We start from the raw sequence: 21,860 nt of genomic DNA, 5'->3' as shown, positions 1-21,860 counted from the left end.
CGGGCTTGTCCCCAGGGAAGGAAGGACAGGAGCTCTTCTTGAGCAGGTTAGCTGTAAAGTGCTTGTCCCCAAGCACGGGGATGTTGCATATTTGGGGCTGAGCCTGGGACAGTGCTCTGAGCCAGCAGCGTGGAGATGGAGCAGGGAAAGGGGTTTGAGGCCCCGGAACCCATATGAGAGAGGGTGGAGAGCTGGCTTGCAACCAGTGCCTGCAAGGACCAGGCAGGGATCAGGAGAGAAATCTGGATGGAGAAATGTGGGCCCAGTTGTAGATAAAGAGGAGAGAGCCAGTGCCGGGAGCCTGGAGATGCACAGGGGAAACTGAGGAAGTCGGCCCCAGGAGGAACACGTGGGGATGGGGTGCAGGCCAGAGCGTGGGAGTCCACGTTCATGAGGGGCACAGCTGGGTTTCAGAGGGGAGATGGGAGGGGGCTGGGAGCCGGAGGGATTGGCAGGAGGCACCCGCACCTAGATCACCTGCTCCCAGGCCTCCCCCAGGCTGGAGCTGGGGCTTTGGAGACAGACTGCAGGCGTTCAGATGCCAGCTCTGAGACTTCACTTGGTCACTCACTGGGATGTGGCCCTGGGCAGAGCACATCGGGCCTCAGTTTCCTCATGAACTATCCAAAGGATCATGGTGAGCGGTGAACGAGATAATGTAGGCATGGTACTTAGAAAGCAGGTGTGTCTGCAATATGAAAAGGCCTTGGGGCTAGCTATTATGATGGGAATTATTATGACTTTTGTTGTGCAGCGACAGTCATGGATTCCAGTCTCGGGTCCTGCTCCTACCTCCTGACACAGGGCCTCCCGCCGCCCCCGCAAAGTCCCGTCAAACCCTCTTGGTGGTTCCCACCCGGCATGTCACGTGGGCTCCCCCCGTGTCCCGGCTCGCTGCCGCTGTTGGGCAGGCGAGGAGCGGGCAGCAGGGAGCTCCCTGTCCTCTCCCCTGTCGCCCCTGCGGGGGTCCTCCATGCTCTGCTTTGGCGGGTCAGCGCGTCCCAGCGTCCTTCACAGCTGTTCTGCGGCTGGACTGAGGATGGCTTTGCAGTTTTGTCCCCATGCTGTCCCTCAGGGATTTCCAGTCCTCTCTGGGGGATGAGGGCTTTGCCGCCGAGCCCTGGGGGAGCTCCCTCAGGCCCTCCAGCAAGGACACTCCTGGGAGGGGTCCCCTCCTGGCTGCTTGGTGATATTCCTCCCTGGTGTACTCAGCCAACAGGCTCTTGATGACTGTCCCGCCACAGTCCGTCCTGGGATAGCAGCCCAGCCAAGTCTCTGGGCAGAACGCTCGGGCTGAGTGTGAGACCGGCCTTGTTCCGGGCGCGGGCAGTCACGGGCACCACTGGGGCAGGGGGAGGGGCCGAGGGCACTAGGTTGGGGACAGGTCACCTGTCCATACTCTGTCACCAAAGGCCCAGAATCAGGCCCTGAGGCCCCAAGGCCCTTGTCAGCCACTGATCTGCCTTCTATCCCCACTGTCTAGGAGGCCAAGGACATTCCTGAGATCTCCCCCTGCTCCGCCCGCCTCTCCCCAGGGCCCTGTGTCTGCAGAATTCTCTCGATGTAGAGGACAGCAACCTGACCCCGCATGTCAGCAGATGCACCTGGGCGCCCTGCAGGATGGGAGGAGGCCGAGAGCCAGCAGGGAGTAGGGTTTGAGCCCAGCCAGGGGGACCACCGTGCCCTTCTAGAAAGGGTATATTGCTTCTAGAACAGGCAAATCTAATGGACAGTGACCGGAAGCAGTTGAGCGGTTGACTGGGAGAGGGGTGGGTGTGGGGTTGGGGGTCCGACGGGAGGGGGCGGGAGGCAGCTCTCTCGGGAGATGGAAATGTCTTTACCTTCATGAGGTGGTGGGCCCCCGGATGAATACGCTTGTTGAAGTTCATCATCAACCTATACACTTAAAATGTGCGAACATGGGACGCCTGGGGGGCTCAGTCGGTGAAGCGTCTGCCTTCAGCTCGGGTCATGGTCCCAGGGTCCTGGGATCGAGCCCTGCATCGGGCTCCCTGCTCCGCGGGAAGCCTGCTTCTCCCTCTGCCTCTGTCCCTGCTCCTGCTCTCTCTCTCTCGAATAAATAAAATCTTTAAAAAGTAAGTAAAATGGGTGAATATTATTGCGTGCAAGTTCTACTTCACTGAAGGTGATAAAAAGTACAACAAAGAACAACACCACATTGGTTAGTTGGAGACTCGGGTTTGTGAGCTGATGAGAGGCCAGTGCTCAGGAAGGCCCCTCTCACTCAGCTCCCTCCGGGTGGGTGCCCCTGGCCCTGCTAGGAGGAGAGGGGCCTTTTCTCTGCCCCACAGCCGCCCTGACTCTAGGGACGGCCGGCTCCAACCAGGAGGCTCTCGGCTTGAGGTGCTCCCGCACAGGGCCGCCTGGAGCCTGCCAGTGTCTGTCTTCCCCCTGGCTACTGGACGCCTATAAAATAAATATGACCGAGAAGGCCAGGGACCGTAGAAGACATAGATGAAGTGAAAAAAAAAAATCAAAATAAGCAAAACCCCCAAACGCACCCCAAGCCTCACACCGAAAAACCAAGAGCCTCAAGCTGGGTGGGATATAGAGCAGGCCTGTTTGGGTGATATTTATATAAGGGGCTTGGTTCCTCCCTCGGGCAAGTAAAGCAAGTTGTAAAATTTGAAGGCACGTTTTAAAATTGTTTAAAATCCTCCAAATGTGTTTCCTGTCTGGCACTGTGTATGGAGAGCTGGTAGCACGCGTGCGTGTGTGGCCCGGAGCTCGGGTTAACGAGGGAGTTTAGAGGCGGCGATGCAGAGGGGCTGGTGGGGATCAGGGCCAAGAGAAGGAGCCCGTTGTTGGTCAGGGTGTGTGTTCCTAGTGTTGGAATGTGCGTGAAGCGCCTCGGGACTTGGGAGGGTGGTTTCGTCTGGGAAATTAGCATCTTTTTAAAAATCACTATACTTATAAATCATCAGTTGAAGGCCTATAGGGGTAATAATGCAGGTGTGTGATTTTTACCTCTGAAGCAAGTGGGCGTCATGAGACTTGACAAGACATCATCGTCAGAACACTGCGTCTACATTTTGATACGTCAGATGAGCAGGAGGTTCAGGACCCCCTGCGTCCTGGCTTCTTCCTCCCGTGGCCGGCGCTGTCTCTCCCTCTGCCCTGGCCGCCTTCGCCAGTGCAGTCAGACCTCGCCGCCGTGTGCATCCATCCCTCCCTCTTCTGCGCCCCCAAGACATTCTGTCTTTTACAGAGTTTTCCTGGTCCCTTCCCTTCCGAAGTTCTGAGTTCTGAGTTTGTCTGAGCTCGTGTCGGCTCTGGCACACGTGCTTTGGGGACCAGAGGGTCGTGTTGGCCGTCAGCACCTCCCGACGGCTCCGTGCCCAGAGTGGGCTCCTGCCCGGCTTTGTGGAATTAAACCTTTGGGCTTTCTGGGAGGGCGACTGGGCAGACAAGAGAGGACAATAGAGGCCCCGCATTGGTGCAGATCTAATCTGGTGAAAGTCCTCACACTTTAGGATTTTGTTTATTTCATTGTCCTTGAACTCTGCCTCAGTGGAAGGTACATATCATTGTGCTGAATTTAGAATTAGTGGAATTCAAGATATAATTTGAAGGAAATGTGGTTTTATTTGACTATAGTTCTGACGTCTATCTTGTTAGGAAACCCTCTGGGGAGAGCACTCGCAGGGTGGGGGGCAAGATGACCTATGGAGAATCTGTCTTGTTACTTCTCTTGGCACCTGGCGGGTGAAGGATATAACACTGGCATGGGGGCACTCTTGCTGGGGGATGGTTCTGGGGTTGGATATCGTGGGACCCAAAACTGAGCGTGGAAGGAACATTCGCAGGTGCTCCAAATGCAGCCTGGTCAAAGCATCAAGGTTGAAGGCGGTGGCAATCTGTAAGTCTAGCTGCTTGTTCAACTCCCAAAAAGAAATGACAACAACGACAAGAACTGTTGGCTCCTTGGCGTCCAGTGGTGAGGCCGCCTTGGGGCGGAGCCGGGGCAGAGTCCCGGTGCGGACGTGCACCCTAGTGTTCATTCCTTTCCCTTGCTTCCCTGCTGCCCTCGGGACGGGGGGTGGGGGTGGGGGGCTGGCGCCTGGGAAGAAACAGGGGCTGAGGAGCTAGGAAGGCTGGGGCTTTAAATACTAACGAGCAGGGCGCCTGGGGGGCTCCGTCGGTTGGGCGGCTGCCTTCGGCTCAGGTCGTGATCCTGGAGTCCCGGGATCGAGTCCCGCATCGGGCTCCCTGCTCGGCGGGGAGTCTGCTTCTCCCTCTGACCCTCTTCCCTCTCGTGCTCTCTATCTCTCGTTCTCTCTCTCTCAAATAAATAAATAAAATCTTTAAAAAAAATACTAACGAGCAGTGGTCTTGAGTCTCAGTGTTCGCATCTGTGAAAAGTGAGGAAGAATAGTTACCTCATAGGGGTTAGTGATATTCCGGTAAATGCCCTAGCAGCTGTAAGTGCGCATGCCCGGCAGGTGTAAGTGCGCACTCCGGTTGCACACGCCCGCCCCCCGCCCCGCAAGCCTGGCAGGCCCCCTCTTTCCCCTGCCTCCCAGCCCATGGAGGCTACACTCTCTTCAAGTTTAAGCTTAACCAGATTTAGCAAATGAAAATAGGGCATACCTAGTTAAATTTGAATTTCAGATAAACAATGAATACTTAACAGTATGAGTATGCCCTATGCAGTATTTGGGACATACTTATACTAAGGTATTCGTTGTCATCTGAAATTCAGATTCCCCAGGGGGTTCTGTCATCTGACTGACAATTCTGCGAAGTCCCACTCTCTCCGCGGAGCCTCCCTGGTGAACTTGGGACAGCTCTGCTCTCCCGACTCCTGGAGCCAGCCCTTCAGGACGCTGACACTTGCCTGACTTCCCCATCCAGGGAGCAGCACCCCTTTCACTTAGGATGAGTAACTCTGGCCACCGGTGGAGTTTCTGTGATGGAGGAGCTTTACACAACCCGTCATATTAACCCTCACGGTAACTTTACAAGGCTGGGATTCGTGTCCGGGTAGGGACCCAGGGCGGTCCGTGCCCCCAGCTGGTAGACAGTAGCATCACGCTTCAGGCCCACCCCACGCTGCTGCTCAGGGTGGGCAGTCTCTGACTGGGCCCGGCTGACAGCAGCGTTTGCCCACGTTTTAGTTAAGGAGAGTGATGTTCTAAAGGAGTAGCATCAGGATTGATTTGGGGACCATGGGACTGAGTTCTGTTTCCTGAGTCCTAAACAACATGACAAAGACAGGAGCTTTGGGACAAGAGCAATAAAGTTTCTAAACTTCTAGAAACTTCCAAAGTGCTGTTTGCTTTAATACGTGGGTAAATCTCGCATTGCTGTTGGAAGTGTTGTGAAACCCGTCCCTGAGCAAAGTCCTCTCTGACGCGGCCTGGGGGAGGGCGTGGAACGCACAGGTGTACGTGGCAGCAGGGAGCTGGGGCCTGCCAGGACTTTGGTATTCTGAGGGTTCAAGTTTGGGAATCACCTGAAGGAAGCTGTGGTCCTTTTTGGGAGAAGACATGAGGCATAGCTAAGCAATGGTATCTGATATGCCATCTCTGTGGCTGTTCGGCCTGCAGACACACGGGTCGGAGCCGGGGGTGGGGGTGGGGGGGTGGGTCTATGGCCACAGGTGGAAATGGAGCCCCTGCTCTAGTTTGGACCTCAGCTATGGGGTGGGCCCTACTTTCTTGCTTGTGCTGCGAAGTTTGACAAATGCGCTGGGGTGGGCACACTGGTTTCCAGGGCGGAGGGGTAGCTAATGCGCAGGAAGGCTCGAGCTGTGAATATACCTGAGCTGCGGGTGGGCCTCCATCCCTGAGAGGCTGGCTGCCTCTTTTTTCTCAGCCCCCTTTTGTCTATTTTTACTCCCATCTGAATTTCTATGTGTTCTGGGCACTTGGTTTTAGAAGGAGGTGGGAGAGGGAGAGAGAACCAGCCTCTTCCTTCGGGAACTGAGGAGTGGGGGTCATCTCCACCCCCGGAGGGGGCACTGAAGGGGCTTGGAAGCCTTTCTAGGCTTGAAACCCTGTAAGGGGGAGAGAGCTGGGACTTGAAGTGGGTCTGTCCAACTTCAACCCTCAGCTCTTTCCATGGTGACACTCAGACCCTGTCCTTCAAGAGCCCTGGGGGCACGGGAGGGGCTAATCTAGCTATTTCTCAAAACCACAGCACAATGAGTGTGAATGAGTGTAGCAATAGCGTGGCTTCCCCAGGATGAGAGGAGGGACCACATCACTAGAGAGGCTTAACACATTTTGGAAGGTGGACAGCAGCTGGGGAGTGGGGTTCATCTTTGGGAGAGGAAACAGCTCTAAGGTGGGTACCTACAAGGTGAGTGTGCTGGCTTCTGCGGATCCCAGGGTGAGCTCAGGCTTCAGAAGCGCAAGACACCTCCACGCTGGTTGTAGCCCAGGGGTGCAAGTGGGGAGGGCTTGAGAAAGGGCAGCCTAGGGTAGAGAAGCCCTCAGGTCTTCCCTGCAGCCCCGCAAACCTCCCCCCAGAGGAGACCTCATCCCTGCCCTGAGTCCGCGAGCTACTGAGAGATCACATCAAGCTCCCTGCTGTAAAACCCATCTCTAAGCTGAGGACTCACGAATTTATGTCTACCCTGTAGGGCTTACGGGTCCACCAGGATGCCTAACCAGCATCCTGCACGGCACATGGCCCAGATGCCCTCTTGATTTCCACCCTGAGCCTTCCCCACTGCCTCCTGCCTCAGAGGATGGCACTGCCTAGTCGCCAAAACTCACACGAAACCACCCAGGAGCCATCCTTGACCTCCTTTCTCTCACACGCCGCCCAATCCCGGCAAGTCTTGTCCGATCTGCCTTCCTGCAGGTGCCGAACCCGCCCCCAGCTCTGCCCTCCAGGCTCCTAGTCCTGCTCTCAGCCCTGGTTCTCTTCATGCACAACAGCCCCGAGAGAGACTTTTTTTTTAAGATTTTATTTTTATTTTTTAAAGATTTTATGTATTTATTTGACACACAGAGAGACACAGCGAGAGAGGGAACACAAGCAGGGGGAGTGGGAGAGGGAGAAGCAGGACCCCGCTGAGCAGGAGCCCGATGCGGGGCTCGATCCCAGGACCCTGGGACCATGACCTGAGCCGAAGGCAGACGCCTAACGACTGAGCCACCCAGGCGCCCCTAAGATTTTATTTTTAAATAATCTCTCCACCCAACGCGGGCCCCCCCATCAAGAGTCATGTGCTCCACCCACCGAGCCAACCAGGCCCCCCAGAGACTTTGAAATGTAGGTTTTGTCTGGGCTCCCCTGGCCAAACCCTCCAGTGGCCCCTAGTCACACTTACAGTGAAATTCAGGTGTTCACTGTGGTCTCCCCAGGCCTATGTTGTCTGGCTCTGGCTCCCTCCCCCAGGGCTCAAACCACCTTTCCCCCTTCTCCCTACTCTCCAGCTGCGGGGGAATTTGCACTCGAACTTCAGGCTGGAAAACTTTCCCCCAAGATACAGACTTGGTTCATGTGATGTCATCTCCACGGAGAGGCCTTGCTGAGGACCGTCCCACACGAGCTTGCACGAGCCAGCTCACACACACTCTTGTTCCTCTTCAGCCTCTTTCATGGCTCTGTTTGTTCTCATGGCACTTGTCACTACCCGACTTGTGTGTGTGTTTGTATATGTCCTTTTCTGTCTCTTTTGCGTTTCTCCAGTAGATTGTAAGCCTCATGGGGGCAGAGGCTTTGTTCCCTAATGCAGAGAACAGTGCCAGGCATATGGTAGGATCTGAAAAAATAGGAAGGGCATGACTCTAGCCTCAGGAACACCAAGCAAAACAGGTGAAAGGAGCAGTGGATAAAAACAACAATCTGCATGCTGAGTGGGGAGACCTGGCCCCTTCCCCACCCCCAGCCAGGACTGCATTTTCAGGAATGAGATTAGAGGGCTCTTTTTGCCCCAGAGAATGGTCCCAGAAAAAGATGAGAAAGTCACTAGGTGTCCGTTTATTCCTTCCTCCCTCCCACAAATATTTATTGAGCACCTACTATGTGCCGAACTATATTCTAGGTGCTTGGACTCGTGTGTGAACCACACTGACATAAGCCTATCTTCTGGGCGTGACCATAAACTGGCTCCTGCTCGCGGTTACCCAGCGGTTTTTGTGCCTCATGCTGAAATATGAACGGAAGCCAAGGACCAGCCGGCGTCTGAGGGAGGCTTCAGTGAGAAAGAGGCAGCGATCAAAGCACACAGAGGGAGACAAGGAAGCCATGAGAATGTAGGAATAATGTGGGAAGTAGAAGAACACCCAAGACGGGAGCCCGGCTGGCTCAATCAGTAGAGCCTGTGACTCCATCTCAGGGTTGTGAGTTCGAGCCCCATGTTGGGCATACAGCTTACTTAAAAAAATAAAAACGAACAAAAAGAAGAAAAACCTCAATTAAAAAATGATCGTTGGGGCACCTGGGTGGCTCAGTCGGTCAGGCATCCATCCGCCTTCCGCTCAGGTCCTCCCAAGTTGGGCTCCCTGCTCAGCAGGGAGTCTGCTTCTCCCTCCGCCTCTGCCCCTCCCCCTGCTTGTGCTATGTCTTTGTCTCTCTCAAAGAAATAAATAAAATCTTTAAAAAACTGATTTTTTTGAAGTTTGTTTTTTTTTTTTTTAGTAATCTGTATGCCACCATGGGGCTTGAACTCACCACCCCAAGACCAAGAGTTACATGCTCTCACTGAGCCAGCCAGGCACCCGAGTAACTGATATTTTTAGAAATAAGAGAGGATTTGTGAAATAATAAAATTATATTAAAAATAAATTAGAAATTTACTGAGAAATTAAATACAGGTTAGTAGAAACAATCAAGGGATTGGGAAGTCTAGCAGTAGAAATCCCCAAGAAGGGCGCCTGAGGTGGCTCAGTTGGTTGGGCGACTGCCTTCGGCTCAGGTCATGATCCTGGAGTCCCGGGATCGAGTCCCACATCGGGCTCCCTGCTCGGCGGGGAGTCTGCTTCTCCCTCTGACCCTCTTCCCTCTCGTGCTCTCTATCTCTCATTCTCTCTCTCAAATAAATGAATAAAATCTTTAAAAAAAAGAGAAATCCCCAAGAAAGCAGATTAAATAGACAAAATGTTGAGGAATAAGGGAGAAAAATATAAAAACGAGAGAAACCACTCAGGAGACTGGGCATCCCAACTGACAGGAGAAAAGGTGTGGAAGTTATCAAAGACATAGTATAAGAAACCTCAGACATTTTCCGAACGAATGATAAAAATTCACATTCATGCAAAGGCTCAAGAATCAGTTGCATCTCTGATTTCTCAGTAGCAACACTGGAAGCTAGGGGACCTCAAAATCCAGGGCAAAATGTTTTCCAACCCCAAATGCTACCCCCAGCCACACAGTAAGAAAGAACGGGGTTAGGGTACAGAGCACGCCAGCCAGTGACACCAACCATTTCCCTCCCACGTGCTGTGTCTCAGCAAGCTCCTAGGGGTGTGCTCCGTGAAATAAGGAGAAGGACTGGGGCAGGCGCCCGGGACATGGCTCTCTCAGGAAAGGGGAAGGGCGTCCATTCCCAGCCAGTCGGCGAGGGGATGCTCCACGGTGCAGCCGTGTACCAGGGCTAATGGCCAACCGACCCACCTGACCGCAGGACAACGCGCTCCGGAAGTGTGTCTCCAAGAAAAAGGCCCCGTGGGAGCGCCTGGCTGGCTTAGCGGGCAGAGCCTGCGGCTCTTGGTCTCAGGGGTAGAGATTACTTAAAAATAAAATCTTTTGAAGAAAGCACTGCCAAACTACTTGATGAGTTTGATCACACTGAGAGGAAGGGTCAAAGAGTTTAAGGATGAGTTTGTAATCAGGAAAAGAAAATGAAAATAAAGAAAATCATCCGGGCAAGATTTTATTTTATTTTTTAAAATTTTATTTATTTATTTATTTATTTATTTATTTATTTATTTGGGAGAGAATGTACAGGTGAGCGTGAGTAGGCGGGAGGCGCTGAGGGAGAGAATCTCAAGCAGATTCCCTGATGATGAGCGCGGAGCCCAGTGAGGACGCTGATGATGATGAGCTCGGAGCCTGGTGCGGGGCTTCATCCCAGGACCCATGAGATCATGACCTGAGTGGAAAACCAAGGGTTGGGCGCTTAACTAACTGAGCCACCCAGGTGCTCCAATCCAGGCAATATTTTAAATGTAAATCCATCTTTGAATAGGTAATACATTCACATCGTTGAAAAATCAGAATGATATAAAAGGCAAAATAACTGATTCTGTGTGCCCTGTCTCCTCCCCAAACAGGCAACCATTTTTTGTCGGTTTCTCATGGATACTTCCTGTGTGTGTGTATGTGTGTGTGTATGTGTGTGTATGTGTGTGTATGTGTGTATGTGTGTGTATATGTGTGTATATATGTGTGTATGTGTGTGTGTGTATGTGTGTGTGTATGTGTGTGTATATATGTGTGTGTGTATGTATATATATATATTTAATTGTGGTCCAAAACACCTAACATGAATTTACCATTGCAGCCATTTTCAGGTGCACAGTTCAGTACTGTGAACTATCTTTATGTTGTTGCGTCCAGAGATTTAATAAGGTACAAATACATATGTATATACTATCTTCTGTCTTGCTTTCTTTTTTTTTTTTTTTAACTAATCTCTACACCCATCGTGGGGCTCGAACTCACGACCCCAAGATCAAGAGTCGCTCACTGTTCCTACTGAGCCCGCCAGGTGCCCCTTTTCTTGCGTCCTGCACTTTGCCGTGTCCACTTGACCATGTAACCTGGAGGGCTTTCCATGGAGAGCTGCTCTTTCCTTCGTCTGGTGGCCTCGTGTTTCGCCGCAAGGACGTAAAGTAGCCTGTTGACCCGCTCTCCACGGGAAGACCTCGGCTTTCTCCCAGCGCGCCGCTGCTGCCAGCCGACACTACAGCGCCTCACCGCGCGCGTGCATCCTTGTCGCGGGTGCGCGCACGCTCCCAGAGGCGGGGCAGCCGGCGGGGGGGGGGGGGCACCTGCCTTCGTGGTTGTGCCTGATGGCTCCGGGGCCCCTCCCGCTGGCAAGGCACGAAAGCGCCTGTTCCCTGAAGCTTTGTAACAGACTGTATTGTAAATGTCTGGATCTTCGCCAAGAGGATAAATGAGAAATGCCATCTCGATGTAGTTTCAATTTTCATTTCTCTTATGTGTGAGATTGAGCATCTTTTTTTTTTTAAGATTTTTTTATTTATTTGACAGAGAGAGACACAGCGAGAGAGGGAACACAAGCAGGGGGAGTGGGAAAGGGAGAAGCAGGCTTCCCACGGAGCAGGGAGCCCGATGCGGGGATCGATCCCAGGACCCCGGGACCATGACCTGAGCCGAAGGCAGACGCCTAACGACTGAGCCACCCAGGCGCCCTCTGTGAAATGTTTATGTTCTTTGGCCGTTTCTTTACTGGGTTGTTGGTCTTTCCAGATAATTATTAACTACAATGGAAATGGAAAAGTGAAGAAATAGAATGGATCATAGCATACAACATGGCTCGATTATGAATAATTGTCACAGTTTCATAACGATTTAATGCTAAATACTGATTTAACCAAAATTTTGGATTTAAATATATTGGGAAGGCAGAGGCTAAGGGTGTGAGTGTTCATGCACTGAGGCCTAGGACACAGAGGACTAAATCCTCACCTTCCCTGAGAGGAAGTCAATCTATTTCTCTTGGAAGTCTAAAATTGGAAAAAGAAAAGAATAGAATAGAAATAGCAGCAGTACCGGCTAAAATAAGATCATTTAGAAGTATGAAGGTAAACATCAGAGGACACGAGCAGAAGTTTGGAGGGGGGCTGCCTCTGGGAACTGCCGTGGGGAGTGGGGGAGGGTGCGGCGGGGGCTCTCACTGTTGGTCCGAACTACTCTGTCCCATTGTAGCTGGGCTGCGGGGGCGCAGGGGTGCCCGAGCACAGACCAGGTCCGGCCACTCCCAGTGACAAAATCCAAAGGCAAAGAGACAAGGGGCGGTGACACAAGAAAGGAGTTTGTTTCGGTGAGGCCAACACCAGGAAGACAGCCACTGGTGAGTCAAAGACTGTCTCCAAATTACTGTAATACTTCTGGGTTTACACAAGGAAAATGTGGGGTAAAGGTTGGGGGTACATGCAGGTGGGCAGGAAAGGTCAAGTCGATCCCTGTTTTGGGGGCATCAGGGCAGTCCTTTCTGCTTGAGGGGTGGTTCGGGTCCCCATCACGGGATGCTCTGCCCTCTGGGTCTTTCACCTGAGTTAAGAGAGAAGCTGGAAAGAAGAAGGTAGTCAGTGAGGAAGTATAGAGTGAGGGCAGAATGAAGGTGGTTGACGTTCTCTCCGCCGTTCAGCCTTTTAAACTATATAAGGTATTACTGTGATAAGATTAATTATATACAATTAAAAGAGGTGGCATATACATGACCACATAAAGCTCCTGTTTTTCCACAGAGGGACAGTCCAGATAGACTTGGGTGTTTGTGCTGTTTGTGCCAAAAAAGGGTTAAGAGACTGAAGAAGACCGAGCAGGTCTTTTTGTCTTCTTTTTCCTTTTTCCTTTCTTTCTTTTTTACAGTAGGTTCCACGTCCAACATGGGGCTTGAGCTCAGGACCCTGAGATTAAGAGTAGCTCGCTCTGGGGACTGAGCCAGCCAGGCGCCCCCTGATGGTTTAATCCAGCAGGTGTTTTTGAAAGACAAAGTCGGTTTGGAGGAAGGTCTCTTCTGAAATCACCCGTGGACTCTGATTCTGGCCATATTGGAGAAAGGGACGACCCTCCCTCTACCCTCTTGCATCAAACAACTGACAACCCAGACAGACTATAAGAAGCAGTGATGTTCAGACGTTGGACAAGAGGTGGAGCGGGACAGTGATCCCGGAGAGAGAAGAAATAAATGAAGTGGGCCCTAAAATTGCCCACACTTACTGCTGGAGAGAATTTGCAGGCTGGCCGAGCCCGGGGACTTCCTGGCTGGAGGAGAGGGAGTGGGGATCCTGGGGGCCAAGGTGGGCAGTGTGCAGGCAGATCCTTGGAAAGGGGCAAGCTGCCCAGAGAGGGTTCTGGGGGTCTGCAGAGGGCCCTCCCCAGGGCCCCAGCCCCTGCTGGGAAGCGCCTGCAAGTAGGGGAAGAGCCAGAGGCAAGAAGGGGACAATCTTCAGCTCAGACAGGGCCGGGAATACTTTGTGTTCCCATCAGCCAAAGTGGAAAGACCCCTTTGAAATAGCTGTTATTGGATGGCTGTAGTCAGTGAAGCGTCTGCCTTCGGCTCAGGTCATGATCCCAGGGTCCTGAGATCGAGCCCTGCGTAGGGCTCTCTGCTCTGCAGGAAGCCAGTTTCTCCCTCTCCCGCTCATGTTCCCTCTCTCACTGTGCCTCTCTGCCAAATAAATAAATAAAATCTTAAAAATAAATAAATAAATAAATAAATAAATAAATAAATAAAATCGCTATTATTGGGGCACCTGTGTGGCTCAGTCTGTTGGGCATCTGCCTTCGGCCCAGGGTCCTGGGATGGAGCCCTGCATCAGGCTTCCCACTCAGCGGAGAGTCTGCTTCTCCCTCTGCCTGCTGCTCCCCCTGCTTGTGCTCTCTCTCATTTTGTCAAATAAATAAATAAATCTTAAAAAATTTTTTAAAAAATAAAATAGCTATGATTAAATATATTCTATATGTTCAAGAAGATAAAGAAACACATGGGCTTGATAAGGGTAGATGTGCACAAAGACGAGACCCCCAACAGAACTTCTGGGGACGAGCGCTACAGGGTCTGAGACGGGAAGTGTCCTGGGTGTAATGAAAAGCAGATGAGATACTGCAGAGAAAAGATTGGTGAACTTGAAGACTGAGCAATAGAAACGATCTAAAATGAAACACAGGAAAAGCCAAGAAGGAGAATGAGGAGAAAAAGCAGGGAGGGGGAACGGGAGGAAGGGGGAGAAGGAGAAGGAAAAATCAGTGAGCTGTGAAATATCTGTTTGGAGACCCGGAAATATGGGGAGAGGGCTGACAGGAAAATATTTGAAGGAGTAATGGCCAAAAGATTTTCCAATTTTGTTGAGAACTATAAACCCATATATCCAAGAAGCCCCACAGATCTTAAGCATGAGAAACATGAAGAAAACCACATGAAGACACATCATAATCTGCCTTAGGCCCTGCTGAGCAGCAGTGATAAGGAGAGAATCTCAGGAGCAGCCGGAAAGAAACAACATATTATATAAAGAGGAAAAGGAGAAGCAGACTTCTCATCAGAAACAATGAAAACCCAGGGGCACCTGGCTGGCTCAGCGGATGGAGCCTGAGACCCTTGATCTTGGGGTCGTGAGTTCAAACTCCTCGTCAGGTGTAGAGATTAGTTATCTTTTTCTTTTAAGATTTTATTTATTTAAAAAAATTTATTTATTTGACAGACAGAAAGCACAAGCAGGGGGAGTGGGAGGAGCAGGCCCCCCGCTGAGCAGGGAGCTGGATGCGGGACTCGATCTCAGGACCCTGGGCCGGATGCAGATGCCCAACAGTCTGAGCCATCCAGGTGCCCCTAGAGATTAGTTATAAATAAAATCTTTAAAAATAATAAAAACAAAACAAAAACAGCGGAAGCCAGAAGACAGCGGACCAGTGAATTTATAGCACTAAAAGATAAACACTGTCAGGGTAGAATTGAGGGGAGATATCTTTCAAAACTGAAGATGAAGTAAAGATGCGATCAGACATTCAAAATCTGGCCACCAGCAGGTCTGCACTATGAGAAAAAATTTAAGTCCTTCAAGCAGAAGAAAAATGATACCAGATGGAACTCTCCATCTATACAAAGGAACAAAGAGCCCCAGAAATGGTAAATATGTGGCTAAATATAAAAGACCTTTTTCTTATCTTAAATAAGTGGCTCAGTTGGTTAAGTGTCTGCCTTTTGGTTTTGGCTTAGGTTATGATCTCAGGGTCCTGACATAGAGACCCCGGTGGGGCTGGGCTCCCTCCTCAGCCTGTCCCAGCTCGGTCTCTCTCCCTCCCTACCTCCCTCTTTGTCAAATAAATATATAAATCTTAAAAAAAAAAAAAAAAGAGGGGCCTGGCTGGCTCAGTCAGTGGAACATGCAACTCTTGTCTTGGGGTGGTGGGTTTGAGCCCCAGGTTGGAGGTGGAGCCTACTTAAAATAAAATAAAATTCTGGGACGCCTGTGTGGCCTCTGGGTCCTGGGATCGAGCCCCGCGTCGGGCTCCCCGCTCAGCAGCAGGGAGCCTGCTTCTCCCTCTCCTTCTGCCGCTCCCTCTGCTTGTTCTCTCTCTCTTTCTCTCTATCAAATAAATAAACTCTTTAAAATAAAATAAAACAAAATTCTCTTTAAGTGATAGTTGAGGGATTCAAGCAAAAATAACGTGTGTGGACTCAGCCGTATGTGTAGCAATCCAATGCAGGAAGGCTGGCGGGTGGGAAATAGAAGTAAGGTAGCTTATACTAGAAGTAACGTGGTATAAGTTAAAGATGCATTCTGTAATCCTAGAGGAACCACGAAACAAGTTTTTAAAGTATAGCTTCATAAGCTAATAAAGAAGAGAAGCTGGAGTCGCGGGCACGGCACCCGCCGACAGAGGGTTGGGGCTGGGCTCCCGCAGGGCCTCCAGGTGTTTGGGGCAGAATAGGTTGTCGCAAAGAGCTTCCTCTCCTGCCACCTTCTGGCAGCAAATCCGGCCTATGCTTAACCCAAGTCTCTAAGTGCTTTTGGCTGAAGGAGAACCTGCCGCTTCTGAGCGGCCACAGTCTCCCTGGCTTCCCAGCTCTCCCCAGCCCCGAAGGCCCCGACTGCTTAGACGCCGGAGTTTCGCAGCCGCCTCTGCCCGCGCGCAGGTGAGGGACCTCCAGCGGGCGCGCCCGCGCGCCCGCGCGCCCGCGCATGCACCCCGCCACGCGCGCCCGCGCACACGCCTCGGGAGTGGTGCCCGCAGGCTTGTCCCGGGCCGCGAGGGCACCGCAGACTCGCGCTCGGGGAGGGCGCGCGCAGAAAGGCGCCCTGCGTGGAGGGTGTGCTCTGCTGCGAGTGGGATGTGTCTGCGGCGGCTCGTAGTTTACGAGCCGAGCCGTGGACGCCGCGGCCTCCGCCCTTCGTGCGCGCGCCCCTCCGCCGGCCTCTTCCCTCCCCGTCGGCGTCCGTCCGGCCTCTCAGCTCTCCCAAAGCCTTCGCTCACAGCCCTGCCCGCAGGCCCAGCCAAATGGCCCTTTCATTCTGGGTTGAACACTAGGGCTCAGCATCGTGCCCCAGTGAGCGAAGCAGCCCTCCTGCGTGAAGAATGCGCCCAAGGCCGGTTTTAGGGGCCTTCCTAGGGGTTCACTGAGCGCCCCTTTCCCACAGCCAGACCAGGTCCTCTGAGGCCTGGAAGGGCACCCAAACGGCAGGCCTCAGGACACAGAGGAGGACCATCCTCCATGCCCAGAGCTGGACCGGGGTGGGGGGGTGGTCTCTGCCCAGAGCGGGCAGTGCTCGTGCTCAGACGTGGCCCTTCACGGGGTGAGGCAGGTTGGTCTCTCCCTGGGTCTCTCCCCCAGGTTCAGGGTCTGGTGTCTGTGTGTGAGCGTGCACCCACGTGTGTAAGGACGTCTGCCATGTGACGACAGGGATCTCTCTGGTCCCAAGCTCGCCTCTCGTTGCTGTCACCTCCCTCACCAGCATACGGTGGGGGTGTGAGGGGCGCTGGCGGGCCCTGGGAGGGGCTGTGGTGGGTGTCTGTGTCTCTGAGTCTCGCCCTGTGCGTGTGTGTGCGCGTGTGCGCGCGTGTGCGTGCGTGTGTGTGCGTGCAAACCCTCAGGGCTCTAGGGGTTGTGTTTGGGTCTGTGTGTAGGTTTCCAGAGGGTGTGAACGCGGCATCACTCGCCCCCACAACCCCACCCCCTCCCTTCCCTGGTCTTCCCCAGACTCCAGACTTTGTCCAGCGGGTTTGGCCCGTGCTCTGTCCGGCACAGAACCCTGTTTGTCTGGCCGGGACTGTCCCCGTTGGACGCCAGCCCTCAAGTGCATCCCGCTGTGCGACGCTGGACGTGCGTGTGGCTCAGGGTGCCCGTGTGTGGGCATCAGTGTGATGCTCCTGTGTGCGCCCCGAGGCCCAAGACGGTGTCCGTGCGGCTGTGAAGCGTGTCCAGCCCGCAGCCTGAGTGGGTGTGCAAGTGCGAAGGGGCGTGTGTCCGGCCGCCGGCTCGCGTGTGGGGGAGGGGCCGCTGCCTCAGCCCGGGGAGGCCCCTTCCACTTCAGCTGTGTAAACAGAGCCCCTGCCTTCCTCTCCGAGGCCCCGCCCCCCTCCCCAGAGCAGTGACTTTGATTGACTATGTGGGTCCCAAGGTTGGGAAGTGTACGAGCGGGTGTGGATTGAGGGGAGCGGAAGTGTGTGTGAGCGTGAGGGTGAGGCCCGAGCGTCCCCTGGCCAACGCCAGCCCTTGGGAGCAGCTTGGGGGACCCCAGGCCACTTGAGCCTCGCTCCCCTTCCTCCCTTTTATAGCCAGGGTTGGCGACAGTCCTGTAATTACCCCGAGCCAGACGCCTGGGTGAAAGCCAGGAGCTTGGCGCTGACCCTCTGGGGGAGGGGCCAAGCCACAGGAAGCCAGACGTCCCCAGGGCCCCATCCCAGGCCAGTCATGGGTTCCGCCTGAGGTTGTTCTTGCTGCCCCCCGCTGGCCTGACCCCCGCGCCTCTGCACGGGTCCTGGGCCAGCTCCACACTCCCCAGTCTGTCCAGGGGCTGAGCTACCCAGCCTGTGTGTCCCTGCCCCTTCCCGCCGGTGTCCCTCATGCCTAGCTCAGGTCCTTCACCCCCCAGCCCAGCCCATGTCTCCTGTCCCAGCTGATGTCCCCTGCAGCCCAGCTCAGCCCCTGACCCCAAGTTTGCCACCCGAGCAGAACAGGGAGGGTGCGGGACACCATGTGAGGCTTTGGGGCTGAGTAGCGCTGGCTGGACAGGAAGGTCCATCCCCAAGGCCTTAGCCCCTAAAATGGGAGTGAAGGAGAGAAGGCCAAAGCGGGTAGGAGAAGCCCTGGGGTGCAAGGTGGGCTGGGACCTCGCCCCTTCTGCCCCAGGCCAGAGCACAAGGGTAGGGCTGAGCCCAGAGCGTCCCTCGGTGAAGCTCCCTGCGCCCCTCGGGGGCCAGCACCCACCCTTGCAGGTCCCCAGCCCAGGGGATGAGCCCAGCCCGAGGGGTGAACGGTCCTGCTCCTCTCCCCTCCCCACGGCTGGGTCAGGGTGACCCAGTGCCCAGGAGTGGGGGGGCGTGGCCGCTCGGAACCTCACTGCCCAAACCCAAATCTGTCTGCTCGTGAGTCTTGCTGTGTCCTAAGGAACCCCCGGGACAACTCTGAATTCCTGCGTGAGTGTTGCTACAGCCCGTCTCGAGGTCTTGCTGAGGCGGCCAGAGGGACACAGACAAGGGCCAAGGAGCCCGTGTCAGGGCGGACGAGCTGCCTGCCTGGGGCCCGCACGGCCTTGGGGCTGCAGCTTTGGGGTGGAGACAGCACAGCCTTCCCTGAGCAGACAGTAGGGGCAGCCCGGGTGCCCAGGATGGCAGAGAGAGGAGGTGACTCAGCCTGCTTCCCTCCCCGCTCCTGCTGCAGTCCTGTTGTCTTTGCCCCCGACCTGCCCCTTGCCCCTGAATGTCTTGCTCAGGCCCAGATCCCATATTCTGTTCTGCGCTACCCTATCCCGCCTGCCCTGTCTGACCCATCAGCGGGTGCTGAGTCCGGACTGTGGGTCCTCTTGTGTCCCACGTGCCCCCTCCTGCCCTCAGGCCCTGTCCCTGGTGTCACCTCACCATTGCCCTGGCCAGGACACCCTGGGCCGGGCCAACCTTGATGCCACCAAGCAGGGGCCCTGTGCCAGGCAGGCTCAGGGTCACCGGTGTCTATCCGTCTATGTGTTGGCCCCTCCCTCCCCCCAGGCTCTGGAAACTAGAGGCTTGTCTGAGGGAGTTCCACACAGGACCCCCTGGCTGAAGCCCCAGCGACAGGGGAAATGGTCCTTTCTCTGTAGCCACTGCCTGGGGTGATTTAAGAGGTTTCAAGTATCAGCCTTGGACCCCTGGGAAGTTGTCAGTCTCTCCTGGGGCCTGGCAGCCGGTGGGGCCGTGGAGAGGACCAGGACGCCCGAGTCCCTGGGCCTCCGCCGTGTCACCTGTCCGCATGGCTGAGTCACTCGCCCTTCTGAGCTTTAGTTTTGCTGTCCTCACTTAAGTAATCTCTACACCCAACGTGGGGCTCGGACTCACGATCCTGAGATGAAGGGTTGCACGCTCCTCTGACTGAGTCAGACAGGCGCCCCTAGTTTTCCTGCCCTTAAGATGTGGGGTTCAGAGTGGCTCACCAATCTGGACTGGAGGTCCCTTGATGTCTTTCTCTGCGGACTCCACGTGACTTTGGAGGAGTCTGGGCGAGAGGGGGCGGAAGGTGGTGGTAGGGTTTCCAATGGGCAGAGCGTGGCGACAGTCAGACCTACTCCGAATGCCAGCCTTGCCAGGCCCTGTCCCATGTGCCAGGCCCCTGTGACCCTAATCCAGGGACGTGGCCTTTTAGACCCTCAGCCTTCCCACCTGTGCTTTGGGGATAGTGAGTACCGTGCACGGTACTCCCAGCGCGCGGAAAACACTGGGTGCTGTCCCTGGCATATAGTAGGTGCTCAGTAAGTGGAAGCTGGCTTGCTCTAGTTCCTGCCGCCCAGTGCTTGGCCCTCTGTCTTTCTGGCTGGATTTTTTTTTTTTTTTTTAAGATTCTATTTATTGGGCGCCGGGGTGGCTCAGTTGGTTAAGCGTCTGCCTTTGGCTCAGGTCATGATCCCGGGGTCCTGGGGTGGAGTCCAGCAGGGCTCTCTGCTCAGTGGGGAGCCTGCTTCTCCCGCTCCCTCTGCCGCTCCCCCTGCTTGTGCGCTCGCTCGCTCTCTCTGTCAAATAAATAAATAAAATCTTTACCAAAAAAAGGTTTTATTTATTTGTGGGGGGAGAACATGAGCCTGGGGGAGGGGCAGAAGGAGAGGAGAAGCAGGCTCCCCGCTGAGCAAGGAGCCCTCCTGGACTCCACCCCAGGACCTCACGACCATGATCCCAGCCGAAGGCAGACGTCTAACCGGCTGAGCCACCCCGGCGCCGCCGGGTTGCTGGACTGTGAGCCTACTAAGCGCCCCCTCACAGGATGCCCTCCCCTGTCCCGTGTGGCCCTCGGTTGAGGAGCCTGCAGCTTAGGCCCACTGCTGTGACCCCTTCCACGCCTTTCCTGCTGTCCCCAGTTGGGTCCCAACTGTGTGTGGCTCCCCCTCCCAGCAGCCTCTTCCCTGTGTCTCCAGGCAAGAGGGTACACTTCCCTCCATGTTCCCACAGCCCCCTGGCATTTAACCGTGGAACACTTGGTTACACTGTCCTACCTGTGTGTGGGTGTTACTGATTCCTGTTCGCCTATCAACACATGCTAACATGAGCTTATGTGAGGGCAGAGACTGTGTCTTGGCATCCCCAGTACCCAGGCGAGAGCCTGGCACTCAGCAGGTGCTCAGGAAGTGTCGATGGAATCCTCGAATGATTGCAATGGATGAGCCTACCTTTTCAGTCTTGTCTCTGGGTGAGGAGCCTCAGACTGGTACCCCGGCTGCCCTGGCTCTTTCCCCACTGCCTCCCACCCCACGTCTCCCTGTCTGCCACGGTCTGGCGGAAATTCCATTTCCCCTATTTTATGAGTACAGAGCGGGAAGAAGACCCAGTCCCTACCGCCGGGGAGGGGCTCATTCTCAGGATGCGGCTGGCAGGAGCCACAGGGGCGAGGAGGGGCCCTCAGCCAGGACCCAGTCTGCCCACACAGTTAGAGAACCGGGGTGGGATGGAGTCCCAAGGCTGCACAGCTTGGCAGTAAGGACCCCCTCCCTGGCAGGTTTTGGCTCCTGTCATCACCTCCCCTCCCCCACAGCACCATGGGTACAAGCCTGACCTCACCCAGCCTGTTGGGGCCACGTGGCCCTTCCCCCCCGCTCTGTCTGGAGCATTCTGCCTCTTCTCTCCCGACAGACGCCAGGTGCTGGAGTTATGTGGGACCCCCGCGCCAGCGCACTCTCAGCCCTTGGGCCATAATGGTTTAAATGAATAAAATAAAATCACAAAGGATTATAAAGGAAACCAATTATATGGAAACACAGTTATCAAAACATTTACATTTTTTTGGTATAGTAATATATATGCTTCTTTATTAACACATTAAAAACAAGAACAGTCTAACAACTCCAGTCCTTTCAAAGTAGTGATGAGAACAAATGGTGTTTTGAGAGATCTTCAAAAATTATAATGCAGCCTGAAAGCATCTGTGATTTCTGTTGGTTACAAAGACCCAGGCCCTCTGCAAACTATTTTGGCTCATTGCCCAAGTACATAAGAGAATGTTTAATTTCAGTTACAGGTGAGTGAGAACAAAGATGTGATTTTTTTTCCCTATCTAGGTTCACAACCCCCCTGCAACCCACAGACCCCAATCAAGACCCCGACTGCAGAGTGGAACAGGAAGGAGAAACCGTCCTGCGCTGGATGCTTCCTCTACCATTCCATCCTTACCCGGCCCTGAGAGACGGGTAGCCCGACTCAAGCTTCTGAGGAGAAACGTGAGCCTCGCAGAGGGTGAATGATTTGCCCAAAGACAGCCAGGCCCAGCTCCAAGGCCCTGTGGCTCTCGCCACACAGAGCTGCCTCCTCAAGGGAGACTGAGCCACAGAAGGTGCTCAGTTGACCCTTTGGCCCCAGAGTCGGCCCCCTGCCCCTGTGACATGTGGGTGTTAACCAGCGTCCAGAAGGGCTATGGCCCCTGAAATCACACACACTTAGTTATTTTTATCTCCAGTTTATTTTTTTAGACTAAGAGCAGAGTATGAAAGTCACAGCCAAAGCACTTGAAAAAG

The sequence above is a fragment of the Eumetopias jubatus genome, unplaced genomic scaffold (assembly GCF_037043125.1).
Source record: "Eumetopias jubatus isolate StellerSeaLion01/CBP00866 unplaced genomic scaffold, mEumJub1_p1.0 scaffold_12, whole genome shotgun sequence".
NCBI lineage: Eukaryota > Metazoa > Chordata > Mammalia > Carnivora > Otariidae > Eumetopias > Eumetopias jubatus.
The sequence above is the reverse complement of the archived record's forward strand: the minus strand, read 5'-3'. Positions refer to the sequence as shown.